The sequence below is a fragment of the Heptranchias perlo genome, unplaced genomic scaffold (genome assembly GCF_035084215.1).
Source record: "Heptranchias perlo isolate sHepPer1 unplaced genomic scaffold, sHepPer1.hap1 HAP1_SCAFFOLD_333, whole genome shotgun sequence".
In the NCBI taxonomy this organism is placed as follows: Eukaryota; Metazoa; Chordata; class Chondrichthyes; order Hexanchiformes; family Hexanchidae; genus Heptranchias; species Heptranchias perlo.
In genome coordinates this window covers 97,496-120,825 of record NW_027139345.1, presented here as the reverse complement: position 1 = coordinate 120,825, position 23,330 = coordinate 97,496, and the positions used below count along the sequence as shown (strand labels likewise).

At 54.7% G+C, this 23,330-nt stretch overlaps 1 protein-coding gene across 1 annotated transcript in view; it reads right to left on the bottom strand.

Moving 5' to 3' along the window:
- Positions 1-21,609, bottom strand: part of LOC137311392 (forkhead box protein P3-like) — a 78,912-nt gene extending 57,303 nt beyond the window's left edge. Inside the window, exons 1-3 of the mRNA XM_067978633.1 lie at positions 21,532-21,609; positions 20,928-21,117; positions 14,553-14,645 (exon numbers count right to left, since the gene is read on the bottom strand). The gene's annotated coding sequence lies outside the window, so the exon portion shown is untranslated. The remainder of the gene's footprint in view (positions 1-14,552; positions 14,646-20,927; positions 21,118-21,531) is intronic.
- Positions 21,610-23,330: the final 1,721 nt, after the last annotated feature.

Sequence of the window (23,330 nt, the reverse complement as noted above, 5' to 3'; positions counted from 1 at the left end):
GCACGAGAAGCAGGGTACTGTACAATAGTGAGCTGACTGAAGCACGAGGAGCAGGACATTGTACAATAGTGAGCTGTCTGGAGCACGAGGAGCAGGACATCGTACAATAGTGCGCTGACTGAAGCACGAGGAGCAGGACATTGTACAATAGTGAGTGACTGGAGCACGAGGACCAGGGCACTGTACCATAGTGAGTGACTGAAGCACGAGGAGCAGGGCACTGTACAATAGTGAGCGGACTGAAGCACGAGGAGCAGGACACTGTACCATAGTGAGCTGACTGAAGCACGAGGAGCAGGGCACTGTACAATAGTGAGTGGACTGAAGCACGAGGAGCAGGGCACTGTACCATAGTGAGTGACTGAAGCATGAGGAGCAGGGCACTGTACAATAGTGAGCTGACTGAAGCACGAGGAGCAGGACATTGTACAATAGTGAGCTGACTGAAGGACGAGGAGCAGGACATTGTACAATAGTGAGTGACTGAAGCACGAGGACCAGGGCACTGTACAATAGTGAGCTGACTGAAGCACGAGGAGCAGGGCACTGTACAATAGTGAGTGACTGAAGCACGAGGAGCAGGGCACTGTACCATAGTGAGCTGACTGAAGCACGAGCAGCAGGACATTGTACAATAGTGAGTGACTGAAGCACGAGGACCAGGGCACTGTACAATAGTGAGCTGACTGAAGCACGAGGAGCAGGGCACTGTACAATAGTGAGTGACTGAAGCACGAGGAGCAGGGCACTGTACAATAGTGAGCTGATTGAAGCACGAGGAGCAGGGCACTGTACCATAGTGAGTGACTGAAGCACAAGGAGCAGGGCACTGTACAATAGTGAGCTGACTGAAGCACGAGGAGCAGGGCACTGTACAATAGTGAGCTGACTGAAGCACGAGGAGCAGGGCACTGTACAATAGTGAGTGACTGAAGCACGAGGACCAGGGCACTGTACAATAGTGAGCTGACTGAAGCACGAGGAGCAGGGCACTGTACCATAGTGAGTGACTGAAGCACGAGGAGCAGGGCACTGTACAATAGTGAGCTGACTGAAGCACGAGGAGCAGGGCACTGTACCATAGTGAGCTGACTGAAGCACGAGGAGCAGGACACTGTACAATAGTGAGTGACTGAAGCACGAGGACCAGGGCACTGTACAATAGTGAGCTGACTGAAGCACGAGGAGCAGGGCACTGTACAATAGTGAGCTGACTGAAGCACGAGGAGCAGGACACTGTACAATAGTGAGTGACTGAAGCACGAGGAGCAGGACATTGTACAATAGTGAGCTGACTGAAGCACGAGGAGCAGGACATTGTACAATAGTGAGCTGACTGAAGCACGAGGAGCAGGACATTGTACAATAGTGAGTGACTGAAGCACGAGGACCAGGGCACTGTACAATAGTGAGCTGACTGAAGCACGAGGAGCAGGGCATTGTACAATAGTGAGCTGACTGAAGCACGAGGAGCAGGGCACTGTACAATTGTGAGCTGACTGAAGCACGAGGAGCAGGGCACTGTACAATAGTGAGTGACTGAAGCACGAGGAGCAGGGCACTGTACCATAGTGAGTGACTGAAGCACGAGGAGCAGGACATTGTACAATAGTGAGTGCCTGAAGCACGAGGACCAGGGCACTGTACAATAGTGAGCTGACTGAAGCACGAGGAGCAGGGCACTGTACAATAGTGAGTGACTGAAGCACGAGGAGCAGGGCACTGTACAATAGTGAGCTGATTGAAGCACGAGGAGCAGGGCACTGTACCATAGTGAGTGACTGAAGCACAAGGAGCAGGGCACTGTACAATAGTGAGCTGACTGAAGCACGAGGAGCAGGGCACTGTACAATAGTGAGCTGACTGAAGCACGAGGAGCAGGGCACTGTACAATAGTGAGTGACTGAAGCACGAGGACCAGGGCACTGTACAATAGTGAGCTGACTGAAGCACGAGGAGCAGGGCACTGTACCATAGTGAGTGACTGAAGCACGAGGAGCAGGGCACTGTACAATAGTGAGCTGACTGAAGCACGAGGAGCAGGGCACTGTACAATAGTGAGCTGACTGAAGCACGAGGAGCAGGGCACTGAACCATAGTGAGTGACTGAAGCACGAGGAGCAGGGCACTGTACAATAGTGAGCTGACTGAAGCACGAGGAGCAGGGCACTGTACAATAGTGAGCTGACTGAAGCACGAGGAGCAGGACATTGTACAATAGTGAGCTGACTGAAGCACGAGGAGCAGGACATTATACAATAGTGAGCTGACTGAAGCACGAGAAGCAGGGTACTGTACAATAGTGAGCTGACTGAAGCACGAGGAGCAGGACATTGTTCCATAGTGAGCTGACTGAAGCACGAGGAGCAGGACATTGTACAATAGTGAGCTGACTGAAGCACGAGGAGCAGAGCACTGTATAATAGTGAGCTGACTGAAGCACGAGGAGCAGGACACTGTACAATAGTGAGTGACTGAAGCACGAGGAGCAGGACATTGTACAATAGTGAGCTGACTGAAGCACGAGGAGCAGGACACTGTACAATAGTGAGCTGACTGAAGCACGAGGAGCAGGACACTGTACAATAGTGAGTGCCTGAAGCACGAGGACCAGGGCACTGTACAATAGTGAGCTGACTGAAGCACGAGGAGCAGGGCACTGTACCATAGTGAGTGACTGAAGCATGAGGAGCAGGGCACTGTACAATAGTGAGCTGACTGAAGCACGAGGAGCAGGGCACTGTACAATAGTGAGCTGACTGAAGCACGAGGAGCAGGACATTGTACAATAGTGAGTGACTGAAGCACGAGGACCAGGGCACTGTACAATAGTGAGCTGACTGAAGCACGAGGAGCAGGGCACTGTACAATAGTGAGTGACTGAAGCACGAGGAGCAGGGCACTGTACCATAGTGAGCTGACTGAAGCACGAGGAGCAGGACATTGTACAATAGTGAGTGACTGAAGCACGAGGACCAGGGCACTGTACAATAGTGAGCTGACTGAAGCACGAGGAGCAGGGCACTGTACAATAGTGAGTGACTGAAGCACGAGGAGCAGGGCACTGTACAATAGTGAGCTGATTGAAGCACGAGGAGCAGGGCACTGTACCATAGTGAGTGACTGAAGCACAAGGAGCAGGGCACTGTACAATAGTGAGCTGACTGAAGCACGAGGAGCAGGGCACTGTACAATAGTGAGCTGACTGAAGCACGAGGAGCAGGGCACTGTACAATAGTGAGTGACTGAAGCACGAGGACCAGGGCACTGTACAATAGTGAGCTGACTGAAGCACGAGGAGCAGGGCACTGTACCATAGTGAGTGACTGAAGCACGAGGAGCAGGGCACTGTACAATAGTGAGCTGACTGAAGCACGAGGAGCAGGGCACTGTACAATAGTGAGCTGACTGAAGCACGAGGAGCAGGGCACTGAACCATAGTGAGTGACTGAAGCACGAGGAGCAGGACATTGTTCCATAGTGAGCTGACTGAAGCACGAGGAGCAGGACACTGTACAATAGTGAGTGACTGAAGCACGAGGAGCAGGGCACTGTACAATAGTGAGCTGACTGAAGCACGAGGAGCAGGGCACTGAACCATAGTGAGTGACTGAAGCACGAGGAGCAGGACATTGTTCCATAGTGAGCTGACTGAAGCACGAGGAGCAGGACACTGTACAATAGTGAGTGACTGAAGCACGAGGAGCAGGACATTGTACAATAGTGAGCTGACTGAAGCACGAGGAGCAGGACATTGTACAATAGTGAGCTGACTGAAGCACGAGGAGCAGGACATTGTACAATAGTGAGTGACTGAAGCACGAGGACCAGGGCACTGTACAATAGTGAGCTGACTGAAGCACGAGGAGCAGGGCATTGTACAATAGTGAGCTGACTGAAGCACGAGGAGCAGGGCACTGTACAATTGTGAGCTGACTGAAGCACGAGGAGCAGGGCACTGTACAATAGTGAGTGACTGAAGCACGAGGAGCAGGGCACTGTACCATAGTGAGTGACTGAAGCACGAGGAGCAGGACATTGTACAATAGTGAGCTGACCGAAGCACGAGGACCAGGGCACTGTACAATAGTGAGCTGACTGAAGCACGAGGAGCAGGGCACTGTACAATAGTGAGTGACTGAAGCACGAGGAGCAGGGCACTGTACAATAGTGAGCTGATTGAAGCACGAGGAGCAGGGCACTGTACCATAGTGAGTGACTGAAGCACAAGGAGCAGGGCACTGTACAATAGTGAGCTGACTGAAGCACGAGGAGCAGGGCACTGTACAATAGTGAGCTGACTGAAGCACGAGGAGCAGGGCACTGTACAATAGTGAGTGACTGAAGCACGAGGACCAGGGCACTGTACAATAGTGAGCTGACTGAAGCACGAGGAGCAGGGCACTGTACCATAGTGAGTGACTGAAGCACGAGGAGCAGGGCACTGTACAATAGTGAGCTGACTGAAGCACGAGGAGCAGGGCACTGTACAATAGTGAGCTGACTGAAGCACGAGGAGCAGGGCACTGAACCATAGTGAGTGACTGAAGCACGAGGAGCAGGGCACTGTACAATAGTGAGCTGACTGAAGCACGAGGAGCAGGGCACTGTACAATAGTGAGCTGACTGAAGCACGAGGAGCAGGACATTGTACAATAGTGAGCTGACTGAAGCACGAGGAGCAGGACATTATACAATAGTGAGCTGACTGAAGCACGAGAAGCAGGGTACTGTACAATAGTGAGCTGACTGAAGCACGAGGAGCAGGACATTGTACAATAGTGAGCTGTCTGGAGCACGAGGAGCAGGACATCGTACAATAGTGCGCTGACTGAAGCACGAGGAGCAGGACATTGTACAATAGTGAGTGACTGGAGCACGAGGAGCAGGACACTGTACAATAGTGAGTGACTGAAGCACGAGGAGCAGGACATTGTTCCATAGTGAGCTGACTGAAGCACGAGGAGCAGGACATTGTACAATAGTGAGCTGACTGAAGCACGAGGAGCAGAGCACTGTATAATAGTGAGCTGACTGAAGCACGAGGAGCAGGACACTGTACAATAGTGAGTGACTGAAGCACGAGGAGCAGGACATTGTACAATAGTGAGCTGACTGAAGCACGAGGAGCAGGACACTGTACAATAGTGAGCTGACTGAAGCACGAGGAGCAGGACACTGTACAATAGTGAGTGCCTGAAGCACGAGGACCAGGGCACTGTACAATAGTGAGCTGACTGAAGCACGAGGAGCAGGGCACTGTACCATAGTGAGTGACTGAAGCATGAGGAGCAGGGCACTGTACAATAGTGAGCTGACTGAAGCACGAGGAGCAGGGCACTGTACAATAGTGAGCTGACTGAAGCACGAGGAGCAGGGCATTGTACAATAGTGAGTGACTGAAGCACGAGGAGCAGGGCACTGTACAATAGTGAGTGACTGAAGCACGAGGAGCAGGGCACTGTACAATAGTGAGCTGATTGAAGCACGAGGAGCAGGGCACTGTACCATAGTGAGTGACTGAAGCACAAGGAGCAGGGCACTGTACAATAGTGAGCTGACTGAAGCACGAGGAGCAGGGCACTGTACAATAGTGAGCTGACTGAAGCACGAGGAGCAGGGCACTGTACAATAGTGAGTGACTGAAGCACGAGGACCAGGGCACTGTACAATAGTGAGCTGACTGAAGCACGAGGAGCAGGGCACTGTACCATAGTGAGTGACTGAAGCACGAGGAGCAGGGCACTGTACAATAGTGAGCTGACTGAAGCACGAGGAGCAGGGCACTGTACAATAGTGAGCTGACTGAAGCACGAGGAGCAGGGCACTGAACCATAGTGAGTGACTGAAGCACGAGGAGCAGGACATTGTTCCATAGTGAGCTGACTGAAGCACGAGGAGCAGGACACTGTACAATAGTGAGTGACTGAAGCACGAGGAGCAGGACATTGTACAATAGTGAGCTGACTGAAGCACGAGGAGCAGGACATTGTACAATAGTGAGCTGACTGAAGCACGAGGAGCAGGACATTGTACAATAGTGAGTGACTGAAGCACGAGGACCAGGGCACTGTACAATAGTGAGCTGACTGAAGCACGAGGAGCAGGGCATTGTACAATAGTGAGCTGACTGAAGCACGAGGAGCAGGGCACTGTACAATTGTGAGCTGACTGAAGCACGAGGAGCAGGGCACTGTACAATAGTGAGTGACTGAAGCACGAGGAGCAGGGCACTGTACCATAGTGAGTGACTGAAGCACGAGGAGCAGGACATTGTACAATAGTGAGTGCCTGAAGCACGAGGACCAGGGCACTGTACAATAGTGAGCTGACTGAAGCACGAGGAGCAGGGCACTGTACAATAGTGAGTGACTGAAGCACGAGGAGCAGGGCACTGTACAATAGTGAGCTGATTGAAGCACGAGGAGCAGGGCACTGTACCATAGTGAGTGACTGAAGCACAAGGAGCAGGGCACTGTACAATAGTGAGCTGACTGAAGCACGAGGAGCAGGGCACTGTACAATAGTGAGCTGACTGAAGCACGAGGAGCAGGGCACTGTACAATAGTGAGTGACTGAAGCACGAGGACCAGGGCACTGTACAATAGTGAGCTGACTGAAGCACGAGGAGCAGGGCACTGTACCATAGTGAGTGACTGAAGCACGAGGAGCAGGGCACTGTACAATAGTGAGCTGACTGAAGCACGAGGAGCAGGGCACTGTACAATAGTGAGCTGACTGAAGCACGAGGAGCAGGGCACTGAACCATAGTGAGTGACTGAAGCACGAGGAGCAGGGCACTGTACAATAGTGAGCTGACTGAAGCACGAGGAGCAGGGCACTGTACAATAGTGAGCTGACTGAAGCACGAGGAGCAGGACATTGTACAATAGTGAGCTGACTGAAGCACGAGGAGCAGGACATTATACAATAGTGAGCTGACTGAAGCACGAGAAGCAGGGTACTGTACAATAGTGAGCTGACTGAAGCACGAGGAGCAGGACATTGTACAATAGTGAGCTGTCTGGAGCACGAGGAGCAGGACATCGTACAATAGTGCGCTGACTGAAGCACGAGGAGCAGGACATTGTACAATAGTGAGTGACTGGAGCACGAGGAGCAGGACACTGTACAATAGTGAGTGACTGAAGCACGAGGAGCAGGACATTGTTCCATAGTGAGCTGACTGAAGCACGAGGAGCAGGACATTGTACAATAGTGAGCCGACTGAAGCACGAGGAGCAGAGCACTGTATAATAGTGAGCTGACTGAAGCACGAGGAGCAGGACACTGTACAATAGTGAGTGACTGAAGCACGAGGAGCAGGACATTGTACAATAGTGAGCTGACTGAAGCACGAGGAGCAGGACACTGTACAATAGTGAGCTGACTGAAGCACGAGGAGCAGGACACTGTACAATAGTGAGTGCCTGAAGCACGAGGACCAGGGCACTGTACAATAGTGAGCTGACTGAAGCACGAGGAGCAGGGCACTGTACCATAGTGAGTGACTGAAGCATGAGGAGCAGGGCACTGTACAATAGTGAGCTGACTGAAGCACGAGGAGCAGGGCACTGTACAATAGTGAGCTGACTGAAGCACGAGGAGCAGGACATTGTACAATAGTGAGTGACTGAAGCACGAGGACCAGGGCACTGTACAATAGTGAGCTGACTGAAGCACGAGGAGCAGGGCACTGTACAATAGTGAGTGACTGAAGCACGAGGAGCAGGGCACTGTACCATAGTGAGCTGACTGAAGCACGAGGAGCAGGACATTGTACAATAGTGAGTGACTGAAGCACGAGGACCAGGGCACTGTACAATAGTGAGCTGACTGAAGCACGAGGAGCAGGGCACTGTACAATAGTGAGTGACTGAAGCACGAGGAGCAGGGCACTGTACAATAGTGAGCTGATTGAAGCACGAGGAGCAGGGCACTGTACCATAGTGAGTGACTGAAGCACAAGGAGCAGGGCACTGTACAATAGTGAGCTGACTGAAGCACGAGGAGCAGGGCACTGTACAATAGTGAGCTGACTGAAGCACGAGGAGCAGGGCACTGTACAATAGTGAGTGACTGAAGCACGAGGACCAGGGCACTGTACAATAGTGAGCTGACTGAAGCACGAGGAGCAGGGCACTGTACCATAGTGAGTGACTGAAGCACGAGGAGCAGGGCACTGTACAATAGTGAGCTGACTGAAGCACGAGGAGCAGGGCACTGTACAATAGTGAGCTGACTGAAGCACGAGGAGCAGGGCACTGAACCATAGTGAGTGACTGAAGCACGAGGAGCAGGGCACTGTACAATAGTGAGCTGACTGAAGCACGAGGAGCAGGGCACTGTACAATAGTGAGCTGACTGAAGCACGAGGAGCAGGACATTGTACAATAGTGAGCTGACTGAAGCACGAGGAGCAGGACATTATACAATAGTGAGCTGACTGAAGCACGAGAAGCAGGGTACTGTACAATAGTGAGCTGACTGAAGCACGAGGAGCAGGACATTGTACAATAGTGAGCTGTCTGGAGCACGAGGAGCAGGACATCGTACAATAGTGCGCTGACTGAAGCACGAGGAGCAGGACATTGTACAATAGTGAGTGACTGGAGCACGAGGAGCAGGACACTGTACAATAGTGAGTGACTGAAGCACGAGGAGCAGGACATTGTTCCATAGTGAGCTGACTGAAGCACGAGGAGCAGGACATTGTACAATAGTGAGCTGACTGAAGCACGAGGAGCAGAGCACTGTATAATAGTGAGCTGACTGAAGCACGAGGAGCAGGACACTGTACAATAGTGAGTGACTGAAGCACGAGGAGCAGGACATTGTACAATAGTGAGCTGACTGAAGCACGAGGAGCAGGACATTGTACAATAGTGAGCTGACTGAAGCACGAGGAGCAGGACATTGTACAATAGTGAGTGACTGAAGCACGAGGACCAGGGCACTGTACAATAGTGAGCTGACTGAAGCACAAGGAGCAGGGCACTGTACAATAGTGAGTGACTGAAGCACGAGGAGCAGGGCACTGTACAATAGTGAGCGGACTGAAGCACGAGGAGCAGGACACTGTACCATAGTGAGCTGACTGAAGCACGAGGAGCAGGGCACTGTACAATAGTGAGTGGACTGAAGCACGAGGACCAGGGCACTGTACTATAGTGAGCGGACTGAAGCACGAGGAGCAGGGCACTGTACCATAGTGAGCTGACTGAAACACGAGGAGCAGGACACTGTACAATAGTGAGCTGACTGAAGCACGAAGAGCAGGACATTGTACAATAGTGAGCTGACTGAAGCACGAGGAGCAGGGCACTGTACAATTGTGAGCTGACTGAAGCACGAGGAGCAGGGCACTGTACAATAGTGAGTGACTGAAGCACGAGGAGCAGGGCACTGTACCATAGTGAGTGACTGAAGCACGAGGAGCAGGACATTGTACAATAGTGAGTGCCTGAAGCACGAGGACCAGGGCACTGTACAATAGTGAGCTGACTGAAGCACGAGGAGCAGGGCACTGTACCATAGTGAGTGACTGAAGCATGAGGAGCAGGGCACTGTACAATAGTGAGCTGACTGAAGCACGAGGAGCAGGGCACTGTACAATAGTGAGCTGACTGAAGCACGAGGAGCAGGACATTGTACAATAGTGAGTGACTGAAGCACGAGGACCAGGGCACTGTACAATAGTGAGCTGACTGAAGCACGAGGAGCAGGGCACTGTACAATAGTGAGTGACTGAAGCACGAGGAGCAGGGCACTGTACCATAGTGAGCTGACTGAAGCACGAGGAGCAGGACATTGTACAATAGTGAGTGACTGAAGCACGAGGACCAGGGCACTGTACAATAGTGAGCTGACTGAAGCACGAGGAGCAGGGCACTGTACAATAGTGAGTGACTGAAGCACGAGGAGCAGGGCACTGTACAATAGTGAGCTGATTGAAGCACGAGGAGCAGGGCACTGTACCATAGTGAGTGACTGAAGCACAAGGAGCAGGGCACTGTACAATAGTGAGCTGACTGAAGCACGAGGAGCAGGGCACTGTACAATAGTGAGCTGACTGAAGCACGAGGAGCAGGGCACTGTACAATAGTGAGTGACTGAAGCACGAGGACCAGGGCACTGTACAATAGTGAGCTGACTGAAGCACGAGGAGCAGGGCACTGTACCATAGTGAGTGACTGAAGCACGAGGAGCAGGGCACTGTACAATAGTGAGCTGACTGAAGCACGAGGAGCAGGGCACTGTACAATAGTGAGCTGACTGAAGCACGAGGAGCAGGACATTGTACAATAGTGAGCTGACTGAAGCACGAGGAGCAGGACATTATACAATAGTGAGCTGACTGAAGCACGAGAAGCAGGGTACTGTACAATAGTGAGCTGACTGAAGCATGAGGAGCAGGACATTGTACAATAGTGAGCTGTCTGGAGCACGAGGAGCAGGACATCGTACAATAGTGCGCTGACTGAAGCACGAGGAGCAGGACATTGTACAATAGTGAGTGACTGGAGCACGAGGAGCAGGACACTGTACAATAGTGAGTGACTGAAGCACGAGGAGCAGGACATTGTTCCATAGTGAGCTGACTGAAGCACGAGGAGCAGGACATTGTACAATAGTGAGCTGACTGAAGCACGAGGAGCAGAGCACTGTATAATAGTGAGCTGACTGAAGCACGAGGAGCAGGACACTGTACAATAGTGAGTGACTGAAGCACGAGGAGCAGGACATTGTACAATAGTGAGCTGACTGAAGCACGAGGAGCAGGACATTGTACAATAGTGAGCTGACTGAAGCACGAGGAGCAGGACATTGTACAATAGTGAGCTGACTGAAGCACGAGGAGCAGGACACTGTACAATAGTGAGCTGACTGAAGCACGAGGAGCAGGACACTGTACAATAGTGAGTGCCTGAAGCACGAGGACCAGGGCACTGTACAATAGTGAGCTGACTGAAGCACGAGGAGCAGGGCACTGTACCATAGTGAGTGACTGAAGCATGAGGAGCAGGGCACTGTACAATAGTGAGCTGACTGAAGCACGAGGAGCAGGGCACTGTACAATAGTGAGCTGACTGAAGCACGAGGAGCAGGACATTGTACAATAGTGAGTGACTGAAGCACGAGGACCAGGGCACTGTACAATAGTGAGCTGACTGAAGCACGAGGAGCAGGGCACTGTACAATAGTGAGTGACTGAAGCACGAGGAGCAGGGCACTGTACCATAGTGAGCTGACTGAAGCACGAGGAGCAGGACATTGTACAATAGTGAGTGACTGAAGCACGAGGACCAGGGCACTGTACAATAGTGAGCTGACTGAAGCACGAGGAGCAGGGCACTGTACAATAGTGAGTGACTGAAGCACGAGGACCAGGGCACTGTACAATAGTGAGCTGATTGAAGCACGAGGAGCAGGGCACTGTACCATAGTGAGTGACTGAAGCACAAGGAGCAGGGCACTGTACAATAGTGAGCTGACTGAAGCACGAGGAGCAGGGCACTGTACAATAGTGAGCTGACTGAAGCACGAGGAGCAGGGCACTGTACAATAGTGAGTGACTGAAGCACGAGGACCAGGGCACTGTACAATAGTGAGCTGACTGAAGCACGAGGAGCAGGGCACTGTACCATAGTGAGTGACTGAAGCACGAGGAGCAGGGCACTGTACAATAGTGAGCTGACTGAAGCACGAGGACCAGGGCACTGTACAATAGTGAGCTGACTGAAGCACGAGGAGCAGGGCACTGAACCATAGTGAGTGACTGAAGCACGAGGAGCAGGGCACTGTACAATAGTGAGCTGACTGAAGCACGAGGAGCAGGGCACTGTACAATAGTGAGCTGACTGAAGCACGAGGAGCAGGACATTGTACAATAGTGAGCTGACTGAAGCACGAGGAGCAGGACATTATACAATAGTGAGCTGACTGAAGCACGAGAAGCAGGGTACTGTACAATAGTGAGCTGACTGAAGCACGAGGAGCAGGACATTGTACAATAGTGAGCTGACTGAAGCACGAGGAGCAGGACATTATACAATAGTGAGCTGACTGAAGCACGAGAAGCAGGGTACTGTACAATAGTGAGCTGACTGAAGCACGAGGAGCAGGACATTGTACAATAGTGAGCTGTCTGGAGCACGAGGAGCAGGACATCGTACAATAGTGCGCTGACTGAAGCACGAGGAGCAGGACATTGTACAATAGTGAGTGACTGGAGCACGAGGAGCAGGACACTGTACAATAGTGAGTGACTGAAGCACGAGGAGCAGGACATTGTTCCATAGTGAGCTGACTGAAGCACGAGGAGCAGGACATTGTACAATAGTGAGCTGACTGAAGCACGAGGAGCAGAGCACTGTATAATAGTGAGCTGACTGAAGCACGAGGAGCAGGACACTGTACAATAGTGAGTGACTGAAGCACGAGGAGCAGGACATTGTACAATGGTGAGCTGACTGAAGCACGAGGAGCAGGACATTGTACAATAGTGAGCTGACTGAAGCACGAGGAGCAGGACATTGTACAATAGTGAGCTGACTGATGCACGAGGAGCAGGACACTGTACAATAGTGAGCTGACTGAAGCACGAGGAGCAGGACACTGTATAATAGTGAGCTGACTGAAGCACGAGGAGCAGGACATTGTACCATAGTGAGCTGACTGAAGCACGAGGAGCAGGACATTGTACCATAGTGAGCTGACTGAAGCACGAGGACCAGGGCACTGTACAATAGTGAGTGACTGAAGCACGAGGAGCAGGACACTGTACAATAGTGAGCTGACTGAAGCACGAGGAGCAGGACACTGTACAATGGTGAGCTGACTGGAGCACGAGGAGCAGGACAGTGTACAATAGTGAGTGACTGAAGCACGAGGAGCAGGACATTGTACAATAGTGAGCTGACTGAAGCACGAGGAGCAGGACACTGTACAATAGTGAGCTGACTGAAGCACGAGGAGCAGGACACTGTACAATAGTGAGCTGACTGGAGCACGAGGAGCAGGACATTGTACAATAGTGAGCTGACTGGAGCACGAGGAGCAGGACATTGTACAATAGTGAGTGACTGAAGCACGAGGAGCAGGACACTGTACAATAGTGAGCTGACTGGAGCACGAGGAGCAGGACATTGTACAATAGTGAGTGACTGAAGCACGAGGAGCAGGACACTGTACAATAGTGAGTGACTGAAGCACGAGGAGCAGGACATTGTACAATAGTGAGTGACTGAAGCACGAGGAGCAGGACACTGTACAATAGTGAGCTGACTGAAGCACGAGGAGCAGTAAATGTATCTATAAATCGCAGGCAGGAAATGGTCCCAAAGATCCCGGATGTGATGAGGCACAGATCTCTAGACCCCCATTACTGGCCCGCTCACAGTAATGGAGAGTAGGTTTTAGAGCAGAACAGAGGGTGGTGAAAGGGTCCCTTTAGCCTCTGCACTGTGGAGCAGTCAGTCCTCGGTCCAGTGCCTCGAGACAGCCCATCGCAGTGCGTCCCCCTCTCACCCTCTCTCCACCTCTCCTCCTCCCCATTCCCCTCCATCCCCCTCTCTCTCCCCCCTCGCCCCTTCCCCCTCTACCCCGTCGCTCCCTCTCCTCCTCCTCCCTCTCCTCCCCCTCCATCCCCCTCTCCCTTTCACCCTCGCCACCTCACTCCTCCCCCTCTCCCCTCCACACTCCCTCTCTCCCTCCACCCCTCGCCCCCTCCCTCCCTCTCCACCCCCTCCACTCCCTCTCTCCCTCCACCCCTCGCCCCCTCCCCCCCTCCTCCCCTCCACTCCCTCTCTCCCTCCACCCCTCGCCCCCTCCCCCCTCCTCCCCTCCACTCCCTCTCTCCCTCCACCCCTCGCCCCCTCCCTCCCTCTCCACCCCCTCCACTCCCTCTCTCCCTCCACCCCTCCGCCCCTCTCCTCCCCTCCACTCCCCCTCTCCCCCGCGCCCCCACCCTCCCTCTCCACCCCCTCCACTCCCCCTCCCTCCCTCTCCACTCCCCCTCTCTCCCTCTCCCCCTCGCCCCCTGCCCTCTCCCTCTCTCCTCCTCACCCTCCTTCTCCCCCTCAACCCTCCCCTTCCCCTCCACTCCCCCTCTCCCCCTTGCCCCCTCCCTCCCCTCCCCCTCTCTCCCTTCCCCCCTGCCCTCTCCCTCTCTCCTCCTCACCCACCCACTCCCCCTCGCCCCTTCCCTCTCCCTCTCCCCCTCGCCCCCTCCCTCTCCCTCTCCCTCTCCCCCTCGCCCCCTCGCCCCCTCCCTCTCCCCCTCGCCCCCTCTACCCCCCCAGCAGCGCCTGACTCTTTATCACTGACTATCTGAGTAACTCACTGGAGTCACTGGCTCCAGGTGACACGGTCGATGTCAATTAAATAAATTTAAACAACTCCCCAAAAATAAGAATGGATCTCTCTGACGGAGGTGGATTAACGAGTGTCAGTGTGTGTATGAAACAGTCTCACAGGATTACCTGCCCCACCCACCGCGAGCAGCGTGATCAGAGACTTCCTCACAACCACAAAAAAAACATAAGACTTACTTCAAAAAGGCCTCATATTCCTTAAACACCTGCTCACATCCGGGCCATTTACAGAAACCGTGGAGAAACAGAGGGTCCTGCAATTCTGCATCCCTAGTGGAACAGCACACAGAAATGGTCACTAATTGTGAGGCACAACAACTCTCCGCCTGCAACAGTGCACCACGCACACTCTGCCTGTACACAGCACCACGCACTCTCCGCCTGTAACGCAGCACCACGCACTCTCCGCCTGTAACGCAGCACCACGCACACTCTGCCTGTACACAGCACCACGCACTCTCCGCCTGTAACGCAGCACCACGCACTCTCCGCCTGTAACGCAGCACCACGCACACCCTGCCTGTACACAGCACCACGCACTCTCCGCCTGTAACGCAGCACCACGCACTCTCCGCCTGTACACAGCACCACGCACTCTCTGCCTGTAACGCAGCACCACGCACTCTCCGCCTGTAACACAGCACCACGCACTCTCCGCCTGTAACGCAGCACCACGCACACTCTGCCTGTACACAGCACCACGCACTCTCCGCCTGTAACGCAGCACCACGCACTCTCCGCCTGTAACGCAGCACCACGCACACTCTGCCTGTACACAGCACCACGCACTCTCCGCCTGTAACGCAGCACCACGCACTCTCCGCCTGTAACGCAGCACCACGCACACTCTGCCTGTACACAGCACCACGCACTCTCCGCCTGTAACGCAGCACCAGGAACACTCTGCCTGTAACACAGCACCACGCACTCTCCGCCTGTAACGCAGCACCACGCACTCTCCGCCTGTAACGCAGCACCACGCACACTCTGCCTGTACACAGCACCACGCACTCTCCGCCTGTAACGCAGCACCACGCACTCTCCGCCTGTAACGCAGCACCACGCACACCCTGCCTGTACACAGCACCACGCACTCTCCGCCTGTAACGCAGCACCACGCACTCTCCGCCTGTACACAGCACCACGCACTCTCTGCCTGTAACGCAGCACCACGCACTCTCCGCCTGTAACACAGCACCACGCACTCTCCGCCTGTAACGCAGCACCACGCACACTCTGCCTGTACACAGCACCACGCACTCTCCGCCTGTAACGCAGCACCACGCACTCTCCGCCTGTAACGCAGCACCACGCACACTCTGCCTGTACACAGCACCACGCACTCTCCGCCTGTAACGCAGCACCACGCACTCTCCGCCTGTAACGCAGCACCACGCACACTCTGCCTGTACACAGCACCACGCACTCTCCGCCTGTAACGCAGCACCAGGAACACTCTGCCTGTAACACAGCACCACGCACTCTCCACCTGTAACGCAGCACCAGGAACACTCTGCCTGTAACGCAGCACCACGCACTCTCCGCCTGTAACGCAGCACCACGCACTCTCCGCCTGTAACACAGCACCACGCACTCTCCGCCTGTAACACAGCACCACGCACTCTCCGCCTGTAAAGCAGCACCAGGAACACTCTGCCTGTAACGCAGCACCACGCACTCTCCGCCTGTAACGCAGCACCAGGAACACTCTGCCTGTACACAGCACCACGCACTCTCCGTCTGTAACGCAGCACCAGGCACACTCTGCCTGTAACGCAGCACCACGCACTCTCCGCCTGTAACACAGCACCACGCACTCCCGCCTGTAACGCAGCAACAGGAACACTCTGCCTGTACACAGCACCACGCACTCTCCGCCTGTAACGCAGCACCAGGCACACTCTGCCTGTAACGCAGCACCACGCACTCTCTGCCTGTAACACAGCACCACGCACTCTCCGCCTGTAACGCAGCACCAGGAACACTCTGCCTGTAACACAGCACCACGCACTCTCCACCTGTAACGCAGCACCACGCTCTCTCTGCCTGTAACGCAGCACCATGCACTCTCCGCCTGTAACGCAGCACCAGGCACACTCTGCCTGTAACGCAGCACCACGCACTCTCCGCCTGTAACGCAGCACCAGGCACACTCTGCCTGTAACGCAGCACCACGCACTCTCCACCTGTAACGCAGCACCATGCACTCTCTGCCTGTAACACAGCACCAGGCACACTCTGCCTGTAACGCAGCACCACGCACTCTCCGCCTGTAACGCAGCACCACGCACTCTCTGCCTGTAACACAGCACCACGCACTCTCCGCCTGTAACACAGTACCACGCTCTCTCTGCCTGTAACACAGCACCACACTCTCTCCGCCTGTAACACAGCACCATGCACTCTCCGCCTGTAACGCAGCACCACGCACTCTCCGCCTGTAACGCAGCACCAGGAACACTCTGCCTGTAACGCAGCACCACGCACTCTCCGCCTGTAACGCAGCACCACGCACTCTCCGCCTGTAACACAGCACCACGCACTCTCCGCCTGTAACACAGCACCACGCACTCTCCGCCTGTAAAGCAGCACCAGGAACACTCTGCCTGTAACGCAGCACCACGCACTCTCCGCCTGTAACGCAGCACCAGGAACACTCTGCCTGTACACAGCACCACGCACTCTCCGTCTGTAACGCAGCACCAGGCACACTCTGCCTGTAACGCAGCACCACGCACTCTCCGCCTGTAACACAGCACCACGCACTCTCCGCCTGTAACGCAGCAACAGGAACACTCTGCCTGTACACAGCACCACGCACTCTCCGCCTGTAACGCAGCACCAGGCACACTCTGCCTGTAACGCAGCACCACGCACTCTCTGCCTGTAACACAGAACCACGCACTCTCCGCCTGTAACGCAGCACCAGGAACACTCTGCCTGTAACACAGCACCACGCACTCTCCACCTGTAACGCAGCACCACGCTCTCTCTGCCTGTAACGCAGCACCACGCACTCTCCGCCTGTAACGCAGCACCAGGCACACTCTGCCTGTAACGCAGCACCACGCACTCTCCGCCTGTAACGCAGCACCAGGCACACTCTGCCTGTAAAGCAGCACCACGCACTCTCCACCTGTAACGCAGCACCATGCACTCTCTGCCTGTAACACAGCACCAGGCACACTCTGCCTGTAACGCAGCACCACGCACTCTCCGCCTGTAACGCAGCACCACGCACTCTCCGCCTGTAACACAGCACCACGCTCTCTCTGCCTGTAACACAGCACCACACTCTCTCCGCCTGTAACACAGCACCATGCACTCTCCGCCTGTAACACAGAACCACGCACTCTCCGCCTGTAACGCAGCACCAGGAACACTCTGCCTGTAACACAGCACCACGCACTCTCCACCTGTAACGCAGCACCACGCACTCTCTGCCTGTAACACAGCACCACGCACTCTCCGCCTGTAACACAGCACCATGCACTCTCCGCCTGTAACACAGAACCACACACTCTCCGCCTGTAACACAGAACCACGCACACTGCCTGTAACACGGCACCATGCTCTCTCTGCCTGTAACACAACACCATGCTCTCTCTGCCTGTAACACAGCATCACGCTCTCTCTGCCTGTAACACAACACCATGCTCTCTCTGCCTGTAACACAGCACCATGCTCTCTCTGCCTGTAACACAGCATCACGCTCTCTCTGCCTGTAACACAACACCACGCTCTCTCTGCCTGTAACACAACACCATGCTCTCTCTGCCTGTAACACAACACCATGCTCTCTCTGCCTGTAACACAGCACCACGCTCTCTCTGCCTGTAACACAGCACCACACTCTCTCCGCCTGTAACACAGCACCATGCACTCTCCGCCTGTAACACAGAACCACGCACTCTCCGCCTGTAACGCAGCACCAGGAACACTCTGCCTGTAACACAGCACCACGCACTCTCCACCTGTAACGCAGCACCAGGCACACTCTGCCTGTAACGCAGCACCACGCACTCTCCGCCTGTAACGCAGCACCACGCACTCTCTGCCTGTAACACAGCACCACGCACTCTCCGCCTGTAACACAGCACCATGCACTCTCCGCCTGTAACACAGAACCACACACTCTCCGCCTGTAACACAGAACCACGCACACTGCCTGTAACACGGCACCATGCTCTCTCTGCCTGTAACACAACACCATGCTCTCTCTGCCTGTAACACAACACCATGCTCTCTCTGCCTGTAACACAGCACCATGCTCTCTCTGCCTGTAACACAGCATCACGCTCTCTCTGCCTGTAACACAACACCACGCTCTCTCTGCCTGTAACACAACACCATGCTCTCTCTGCCTGTAACACAACACCATGCTCTCTCTGCCTGTAACACAACACCACGCACTCTCTGCCTGTAACACAACGCCATGCTCTCTCTGCCTGTAACACAGCACCACGCTCTCTCTGCCTGTAACACAGCACCACGCTCTCTCTGCCTGTAACACAACACCATGCTCTCTCTGCCTGTAACACAGCACCATGCTCTCTCTGCCTGTAACACAGCACCACGCTCTATCTGCCTGTAACACAACACCATGCTCTCTCTGCCTGTAACACAACACCGCGCACTCTCTGCCTGTAACACAGCACCATGCTCTCTCTGCCTGTAACACAGCACCACGCTCTCTCTGCCTGTAACACAGCATCACGCTCTCTCTGCCTGTAACACAACACCGCGCTCTCTCTGCCTGTAACACAGCACCACGCTCTCTCTGCCTGTAACACAGCACCACGCTCTCTCTGCCTGTAACACAGCACCACACTCTCTCTGCCTGTAACACAACACCACGCACTCTCTGCCTGTAACACAGCACCACGCACTCTCTGCCTGTAACACAGCATCATGCTCTCTCTGCCTGTAACACAGCACCACGCACTCTCTGCCTGTAACACAGCATCATGCTCTCTCTGCCTGTAACACAGCACCACGCACTCTCTGCCTGTAACACAGCATCATGCTCTCTCTGCCTGTAACACAGCACCACGCACTCTCTGCCTGTAACACAGCACCACGCACTCTCTGCCTGTAACACAGCACCATGCTCTCTCTGCCTGTAACACAGCACCATGCTCTCTCTGCCTGTAACACAGCATCACGCTCTCTCTGCCTGTAACACAACACCGCGCTCTCTCTGCCTGTAACACAGCACCACGCACTCTCTGCCTGTAACACAACACCGCGCTCTCTCTGCCTGTAACACAGCACCACGCACTCTCTGCCTGTAACACAGCACCACGCTCTCTCTGCCTGTAACACAACACCACGCACTCTCTGCCTGTAACACAGCACCACGCACTCTCTGCCTGTAACACAGCACCACGCACTCTCTGCCTGTAACACAACACCATGCTCTCTCTGCCTGTAACACAGCACCACGCACTCTCTGCCTGTAACACAGCACCACGCTCTCTCTGCCTGTAACACAGCACCACACTCTCTCTGCCTGTAACACAACACCACGCACTCTCTGCCTGTAACACAGCACCACGCACTCTCTGCCTGTAACACAGCATCATGCTCTCTCTGCCTGTAACACAGCACCACGCACTCTCTGCCTGTAACACAGCACCACGCACTCTCTGCCTGTAACACAGCACCACGCACTCTCTGCCTGTAACACAGCACCACGCACTCTCTGCCTGTAACACAGCACCACGCACTCTCTGCCTGTAACACAGCACCACGCACTCTCTGCCTGTAACACAACACCGCGCTCTCTCTGCCTGTAACACAGCACCACGCACTCTCTGCCTGTAACACAGCACCACGCTCTCTCTGCCTGTAACACAACACCACGCACTCTCTGCCTGTAACACAGCATCATGCTCTCTCTGCCTGTAACACAGCACCACGCACTCTCTGCCTGTAACACAGCACCACGCACTCTCTGCCTGTAACACAGCACCACGCACTCTCTGCCTGTAACACAGCACCATGCTCTCTCTGCCTGTAACACAGCACCACGCTCTCTCTGCCTGTAACACAGCATCACGCTCTCTCTGCCTGTAACACAACACCGCGCTCTCTCTGCCTGTAACACAGCACCACGCACTCTCTGCCTGTAACACAACACCGCGCTCTCTCTGCCTGTAACACAGCACCACGCACTCTCTGCCTGTAACACAGCACCACGCTCTCTCTGCCTGTAACACAACACCGCGCTCTCTCTGCCTGTAACACAGCACCACGCTCTCTCTGCCTGTAACACAACACCACGCACTCTCTGCCTGTAACACAGCACCACGCACTCTCTGCCTGTAACACAGCACCACGCTCTCTCTGCCTGTAACACAACACCACGCTCTCTCTGCCTGTAACACAACACCACGCACTCTCTGCCTGTAACACAACACCACGCTCTCTCCGCAGAATCTTGATCGGATCAGACTCCCAGCCCCGTGCTGTGCTCGCTGCTCCCAGTGTGGATCAGACCCCCAGTCTCTACCCTCTGGTCACCCCCCAAGTGTTCTGTATTGGACTCACCGCTCTCTGTTTGACGTCGGTGCTAATGTTTGCCCGTTTCCCGTGCTGTACCAAAGAATGATGGGAGGTGCCCTGGCAGATGAGGTATAGGAATCGTTTGTGAGGAATCCTGGGGCTCTGACGACTGTCTCTCCCGAATGAACAGGCTGCGTCTCCTGCTGAAACCAGGCTGCAGTGCCCAGATTAACTCCTGAAATCAGAAATCACCGTAAACCAATCAAAGGGTTAGACAGCAGCAGCTTTGAAAGAAGAGAGGTGGGGAGGATAGATGGATGGATGGAAAGAAAAGACAAGAGAGAGAGAGAGAAAGAAAAGAAGAGAAAGAAAAGGAGAGAACTAGAAAGAACGAAGGGAGGGAGGAGAGAGAGTTGGATAATCTATATTGTGAACCTCCTCCTCAACACTTCAGTTCTATCAGTCTCTCCTCAGAAACTCCGAACTCTAAGTCCTGAAAAAATCCTTCTCACCAAACCTTACCTGCTGATCCAATAGGAGCGCAGTCAGAGCAGTGAGACAGTGTGTGGAGGACAGGCGGACCCAGTAAAGGTTATAGTCTGACCTTGGGGAATGGGATGATGAGTCAGAGCGAGCTGGCCGGTCTGACCTTGGGGAATGGGATGGTGAGTCAGAGCGAGCTGGCCGGTCTGACCTTGGGGAATGGGATGGTGAGTCAGAGCGAGCTGGCCGGTCTGACCTTGGGGAATGGGATGGTGAGTCAGAGCGAGCTGGCCGGTCTGACCTTGGGGAACTGGATGATGAGTCAGAGCGAGCTGGCCGGTCTGACCTTGGGGAATGGGATGGTGAGTCAGAGCGAGCTGGCCGGTCTGACCTTGGGGAATGGGATGGTGAGTCAGAGCGAGCTGGCCGGTCTTACCTTGGGGAATGGGATGGTGAGTCAGAGCAAGCTGGCCGGTCTTACCTTGGGGGACGGGATGGTGAGTCAGAGCGAGCTGGCCGGTCTTACCTTGGGGAATGGGATGGTGAGTCAGAGCAAGCTGGCCGGTCTGACCTTGGGGAATGGGATGGTGAGTCAGAGCGAGCTGGCCGGTCTGACCTTGGGGAATGGGATGGTGAGTCAGAGCGAGCTGGCCGGTCTTACCTTGGGGAACTGGATGATGAGTCAGAGCGAGCTGGCCGGTCTTACCTTGGGGAATGGGATGGTGAGTCAGAGCGAGCTGGCCGGTCTTACCTTGGGGAATGGGATGGTGAGTCAGAGCGAGCTGGCCGGTCTGACCTTGGGGAATGGGATGGTGAGTCAGAGCGAGCTGGCCGGTCTGACCTTGGGGAATGGGATGGTGAGTCAGAGCGAGCTGGCCGGTCTGACCTTGGGGAATGGGATGGTGAGTCAGAGCGAGCTGGCCGGTCTGACCTTGGGGAATGGGATGGTGAGTCAGAGCGAGCTGGCCGGTCTGACCTTGGGGAACTGGATGAGTCAGAGCGAGCTGGCCGGTCTGACCTTGGGGAATGGGATGGTGAGTCAGAGCGAGCTGGCCGGTCTGACCTTGGGGAATTGGATGATGAGTCAGAGCGAGCTGGCCGGTCTGACCTTGGGGAATGGGATGGTGAGTCAGAGCGAGCTGGCCGGTCTTACCTTGGGGGACGGGATGGTGAGTCAGAGCGAGCTGGCCGGTCTGACCTTGGGGAATGGGATGGTGAGTCAGAGCGAGCTGGCCGGTCTGACCTTGGGGAATGGGATGGTGAGTCAGAGCGAGCTGGCCGGTCTTACCTTGGGGAACTGGATGAGTCAGAGCGAGCTGGCCGGTCTTACCTTGGGGAATGGGATGGTGAGTCAGAGCGAGCTGGCCGGTCTGACCTTGGGGAATGGGATGGTGAGTCAGAGCGAGCTGGCCGGTCTTACCTTGGGGAATGGGATGGTGAGTCAGAGCGAGCTGGCCGGTCTTACCTTGGGGAATGGGATGGTGAGTCAGAGCGAGCTGGCCGGTCTGACCTTGGGGAATGGGATGGTGAGTCAGAGCGAGCTGGCCGGTCTTACCTTGGGGAATGGGATGATGAGTCAGAGCGAGCTGGCCGGTCTGACCTTGGGGAATGGGATGGTGAGTCAGAGCGAGCTGGCCGGTCTGACCTTGGGGAATGGGATGGTGAGTCAGAGCGAGCTGGCCGGTCTTACCTTGGGGAACTGGATGATGAGTCAGAGCGAGCTGGCCGGTCTGACCTTGGGGAATGGGATGGTGAGTCAGAGCGAGCTGGCCGGTCTGACCTTGGGGAATGGGATGGTGAGTCAGAGTGAGCTGGCCGGTCTTACCTTGGGGAATGGGATGGTGAGTCAGAGCGAGCTGGCCGGTCTGACCTTGGGGAATGGGATGGTGAGTCAGAGCGAGCTGGCCGGTCTTACCTTGGGGAACTGGATGATGAGTCAGAGCGAGCTGGCCGGTCTTACCTTGG